This window comes from Gossypium hirsutum, chromosome A03 (genome assembly GCF_007990345.1).
Source record: "Gossypium hirsutum isolate 1008001.06 chromosome A03, Gossypium_hirsutum_v2.1, whole genome shotgun sequence".
NCBI classification, from domain to species: domain Eukaryota; kingdom Viridiplantae; phylum Streptophyta; class Magnoliopsida; order Malvales; family Malvaceae; genus Gossypium; species Gossypium hirsutum.
The window spans coordinates 83,474,449-83,479,875 of NC_053426.1; the positions used below are offsets into that span (position 1 = coordinate 83,474,449).

The 5,427-nt window shown below is 36.0% G+C and overlaps 1 non-coding gene across 1 annotated transcript; it reads right to left on the bottom strand.

The window, feature by feature from the left end:
- Positions 1–3,502: 3,502 nt before the first annotated feature.
- On the bottom strand, positions 3,503–3,609 carry LOC121227798 (small nucleolar RNA R71). Its single transcript, XR_005925321.1, has one exon. It is a non-coding gene; the product is annotated as a small nucleolar RNA R71 (small nucleolar RNA).
- Positions 3,610–5,427: the final 1,818 nt, after the last annotated feature.

Consider the following 5,427-nt stretch of genomic DNA (forward strand, 5'->3'; position numbering starts at 1 on the left):
GAATAAAGTAACAATCAAGAACAAATACCCTTTATCACGGATTGATGATTTGTTTGACTAGTTAAAAAGGGCTACAGTGTTTTCAAAGATAGATTTGAGATTGGGCTATTATCAGTTGTGAGTTAAAGACTCTAATGTGCTAAAAACTACATTTAGAACTAGGTATGGTCATTATGAATTTTTAGTTAAGCCTTTTGGACTAACAAATGCACCTACTATTTTTATGAACTTAATGAACCAATTTTTCAAACCATACCTAGATCGATTTGTTGTTGTGTTCATAGATGATATTTTGATATATTCACAAGATGAAACTGAGCATGCCAAGCATTTGAGAATTATATTGCAGACTCTGCGTAATAAACAGTTATATAAAAAGTTCAGTAAATGTGAGTTTTGGTTGCGTGAAGTTGGTTTCCTGGGGCATATTGTGTCAGCATCGGGTATTTGAGTCAACCCGAGTAAGATATCTGCAGTTATGGATTGGAAGCCTCTGAGAAATGTTTCTGAGGTTCATAGTTTTCTGGGACTCGCTGGTTATTATAGATGATTTGTGAAAAGCTTTTCGATGATTGTGAATCCGTTAATGAGATTGCTTCAGAAAAATGTAAAGTTTGAATGGTTCGAGAAATGTCAGAAAAGTTTTGATCAGCTGAAAGTTCTTTTGACTGAAGCTCCAGTGTTAGTACAACCAGAATCGAGTAAAGAATTTATGATCTATAGCGATGCATCGTTGAATGGTCTGGACTGCGTTTTGATGCAAGAAGGCAAAGTCATAGCTTATGCCTCAAGACAATTGAAGCCAGATGAAAAGAATTACCAGACGCACGATTTAGAGTTAGCAACAATTGTGCTTGTGTTAAAGATTTGGCACCATTATTTTTTCAATGAGAAATGCCATGATTATTCAGATCACAAGAGTTTAAAATATCTGATGACTCAGAAAGATTTGAATTTGTGACAGCGAAGATAACTAGAATTGTTAAAAGATTATGAGCTAGTTATTGACTATCATTCGAGAAAAGAAAATGTTGTTGCTGATGCATTAAGCCAGAAATATATGTTTGCTTTACGTCCAATGAATACTCAGTTGGCTCTATTTGACGACGGCTCAATTGTAGTTGAGTTGAAAGTGAGACTGTTGTTTCTGCAACAGATTTGTGAAGCTTAGAAAGTTGATAATGAAATGTTACTTATTGTGATTCAAACCCTGATCTAGAGTTTCAAGTTGATTTTGATGATTGTTTAATATTTAAAGGCCGAATATGTGTTTCGAGAAATTCAGAGTTGATTCAGATGATTTTGAATGAAGCACATAGTAGTCATTTATCTGTTCATCCGGGAAGCACGAAAATGTATAATGACTTGAAACGACTTTATTGGTGGCATGGCATGATGATAAATGATAATATATACATGTTTTTACCCTATGCTTGGCATATTTTTGGAAGGATTATCATAAGATTCAATGAATTTGATGCTCCTAATCCTTTAATTTCATGTTTCATACTCAGGAGAGCTTAGGATAGCAGAAAGAGCAAGAAACGGGCCAAAAAAGGGACAAATTGGGTCTAATTCAGTGTTTCACATGACCTAGGCACCTTCACAGGGGTAATCCACACGCCCGTGTGTGACATACGGGTACGCCACACGCCTGGGTGGCATGGCCGTGTCGACATTAAACCAAGTCAGAATTGCACACGGCCTGAGGACCTTCATAAGGGCGTGGCACACGGCCATATCCCTGTCAAGCCAAAGTCTAATTCTATTCGGAAAAGGCTAATTTTGGGCTATTTTGGGCAATCCAATGTCTATATAAACACCCTAGAAGAGGATCAAGGGGGAGACGTGGAGTAGAAGGTAGAAAATACTCAAGGATAGCCATTGGAATTAGCTCGGAAGTAAGATCTACTTCAAGATTGAAGATCTCCATTCAATTTCCTTAGAAGTTCTTTGGGTTCTTTATCTTTTGTTATTTTCCCAATCTTGAGATGTTTTCCATTATTATGAACTAAACTCCCTAAATATCTAAGGGAGATGAAACCTAGGATAGATCTTATTACTATTTGAATTATATGATAAATACTTATTCTTATTCTTAATTGTGAGTTCTAATTCTTGCTTTAATTTTCCAGGATATTAATTCAGGTTTTGATGTGCTTATTCAATGGAGCAAAAATCTCTGTTTAAGAGTAGATCATTCATAATTAAGTGAAGTTGCATGCAATCCTAGAGATAGGATCACATAAATCTGTCGGATTAGAGTCAAATCTAATAAGGGAATCCATAAACCGAGTTAATGCGACAATAGGGGTTTTAATTAGAAAGAGATTTCGATTAATCAACCTAGAGTTAGTTGTTTTTAGTCTCAAAAGAGATATTAACATAAATCAGGGGTTTATACAGATTAAGTCAAGTAAATAAATCGTCTAATTCAGAAGTGATAAGTAAAGTCTAGGTGGATTCTTCCTTGGGTATTGTCTTCTCCATCAATTTTCTAAAAAAATATTTTCCAACTTTAATCTCTGTCGTAATCCTAGTTAATTAGATAATTAGTTTTAGTTTAAAAACATCCTTTAATTCTTAGGCTAGATAATAAAATGATGGTAATTACTAGTAATTTTAGTCCTCGTGGATACGATATTTATGGTCTCACCATAACTATATTATTGTTCGATAGGTACGCTTGCCTTAGTCGAATTTTTAGTTAGTTTTACGACCATCAAGTTTTTGGCGCCGTTGCCGGGGACTAAGATATTAGGAACGCTTCATTTTTATTACTTTAGCCATTTTTTATTGTTATTGTAATTTAATTTTTTTTGTTTTTGTTTTAATTACTTCTGGCAGGTTTTTCTAGTTTATGACTATAAGAAACCCGTCAGGACCTTTGCTTTTTGATATTGAGATCGAGAGCACAGCTCACAGAAATCGAAAAGAAATAAGGCAAAGCCTACAATACATAGAGAAAGAGCGAAAGGGCGATATTCACACTAATATTGAGGGGATGACTGAAAATCAGAATAATCCGCTACCTCCTGTGGTTGCTGTAAATCCAGTAAATCAGTATCCTGCTCCTCGTACTATGTATGATTATGCTAACTTTATCTAACAGGAACTGAATTGACTATAGTTAGACCTGCTGTTGCTGCAAATAACTTTGAACTAAAACCTAAATCTAACAGGAACTGAATTGACTATAGTTAGACCTGCTGTTGCTGCAAATAACTTTGAACTGAAACCTAACACTATTCAAATGATACAACAGTTTTTTCTATTTGATGGTTTACAGGACGAGGATCTAAACACTCATTTAGCAATTCTTCTAGAATTTTGCGATACATTTAAGATCAATGGAGTCTCTGATGATGCCATTCGCCTTCGATTGTTTCCCTTTTCATTGAGGAATAAGGCTAAACATTGGTTAAAGTCGTTACCGCGAGGGTCAATCACCACTTGGGAACAAATGACCGAAAAATTTTTACTTAAATATTTTTCGCTGGCTAAACTAAGGAATCATATCTCTTCTTTTGTGCAGATGGATTTAGAAACTCTTTATGACGTATGGGAGAGATACAAAGACTTATTGAGAAGGTGCCCTCACCATGGGTTGCCTCTTTGGCTACAAGTTCAAACTTTCCACAACGATTTGAATCCCTCGACTAGACAAATGATTGATGCAGCGACTGGTGGAACTATCAATAATAAGACACCTGAAGAGGCTTATGAGTTCATAGAAGAGATGTCACTGAATAATTATTAGTGGCAAGTCATGAGGACAAAACTGACAAAAGCAGCCAACGTTTTTAACGTTGATTCGGTTACTATGATTTCCAATCAGCTAGAACTTTTGAATAGAAAAATTGATGGTTTACTTGGTTCTACACGGGTTCATTCAGTAATGCAGTGCGATGCAAGTGGAGGTGGAACGAGCAATTTAGAATATCCATCCTACGGCCCTAACATGAAGAATGAGCAAATGAATTATATGGGTAATAATCTCAGCCTCAAAATGATCCTTATAGTAACACTTACAATGCAGGTTGGAGGAACCACCCAAATTTCTCATGGGGAGGCCAAGGCAATCAAAGACCACCACCCCCTCCAGGCTTCCAACAACAACCTTACCAGCAAGAGAAAAAGCCGAACCTTGAGGAGATAATGACAAAGTTTATTTCAGTAGTGGAGACTCATTTTCAGAACACTGAAACTGCACTTAAAAATCAGCAAGCATCAATTCAAGGGCTCGAGAATCAAATAGGATAGCTGGCTAAGATGATTTCAGAGAGACCACCAGGGAGTCTACCTAGTAACACCGAACCCAATCCAAAAGAGCATGTGAAAGCAGTTACATTAAGGAGTGGGAAACTGTTAGCTGAATCTAAATAGAAGCTACAACCAGAAGCTGACAGAAAAGAAGACAATGAGGTAAAACCCGAAAACAACAAAAAACTGGAGTAAAGGGAATATAAAACACCAATCCCGTACCCAGCAAAGTTGAAGAAAGACCGCATGGATGCACAATTCAGTAAATTTCTTGAACTGTTTAAACAATTACATATTAACTTAACTTTTGTTGAAGCTATCTCGCAAATGCCTACATATGCAAAATTTTTGAAAGAGCTTCTAACAAATAAAAGGAAGTTTGAAGAATTGTCTATAGTGGAACTCAACGAGGAGTGCTCAGCCATACTCCAAAATAAACTGCCAACCAAACTGAAAGATCCAGGAAGTTTTACTATTGCCTAATTAATTGGTAGTTTAAATATTGAGAAAGCACTAGCTGATTTAGGAGCTAGCATTAATTTGATGCCCTACAAAATGTTCAAGCAACTTGGCCTTGGGGAACCAAAACGTACTAGGATGAGTATTTAACTAGCTGACGGATCTGTTAAATATCCTAGGGGTATTATCGAGGATGTACTTGTAAAAGTAGATAAATTCATATTCCCTGTCGATTTTGTTGTGCTTGACATGGATGAGGATGTTAAGGTGCCTTTAATTTTAGGTCGCCTATTTTTAGCCACTACTAGGGTTGTTATTGATGTGGATGACGACAAACTTATCCTTAGGGTAGGTGACGAAGAAATTATTTTTAAGATTTATGATGCCATGAGATTTTCTAAGGAACAAGATGACTCCTGTTATTTTATTGACTCTATTGATAATTCTACTCAAGATTCTTTACAGAAAATCATACATAAGGACAAATTGGAACTGTGTCTTGCCCAATGAGAGGAGGTAAATGATGATGATTCTACGATAGGTAAGATAAAAGCTGAACTACGATAGGTAAGAGCTACGAGGGTATTGAGGTAAACAATGAATTAAAATTAAAGCTCTTTGTTGAAGAACCTCCTAAATTGGAATTAAAGCAACTGCCAGATCACTTAGAATATGCTTTTCTTTGAAATAATTTCACATTACCAG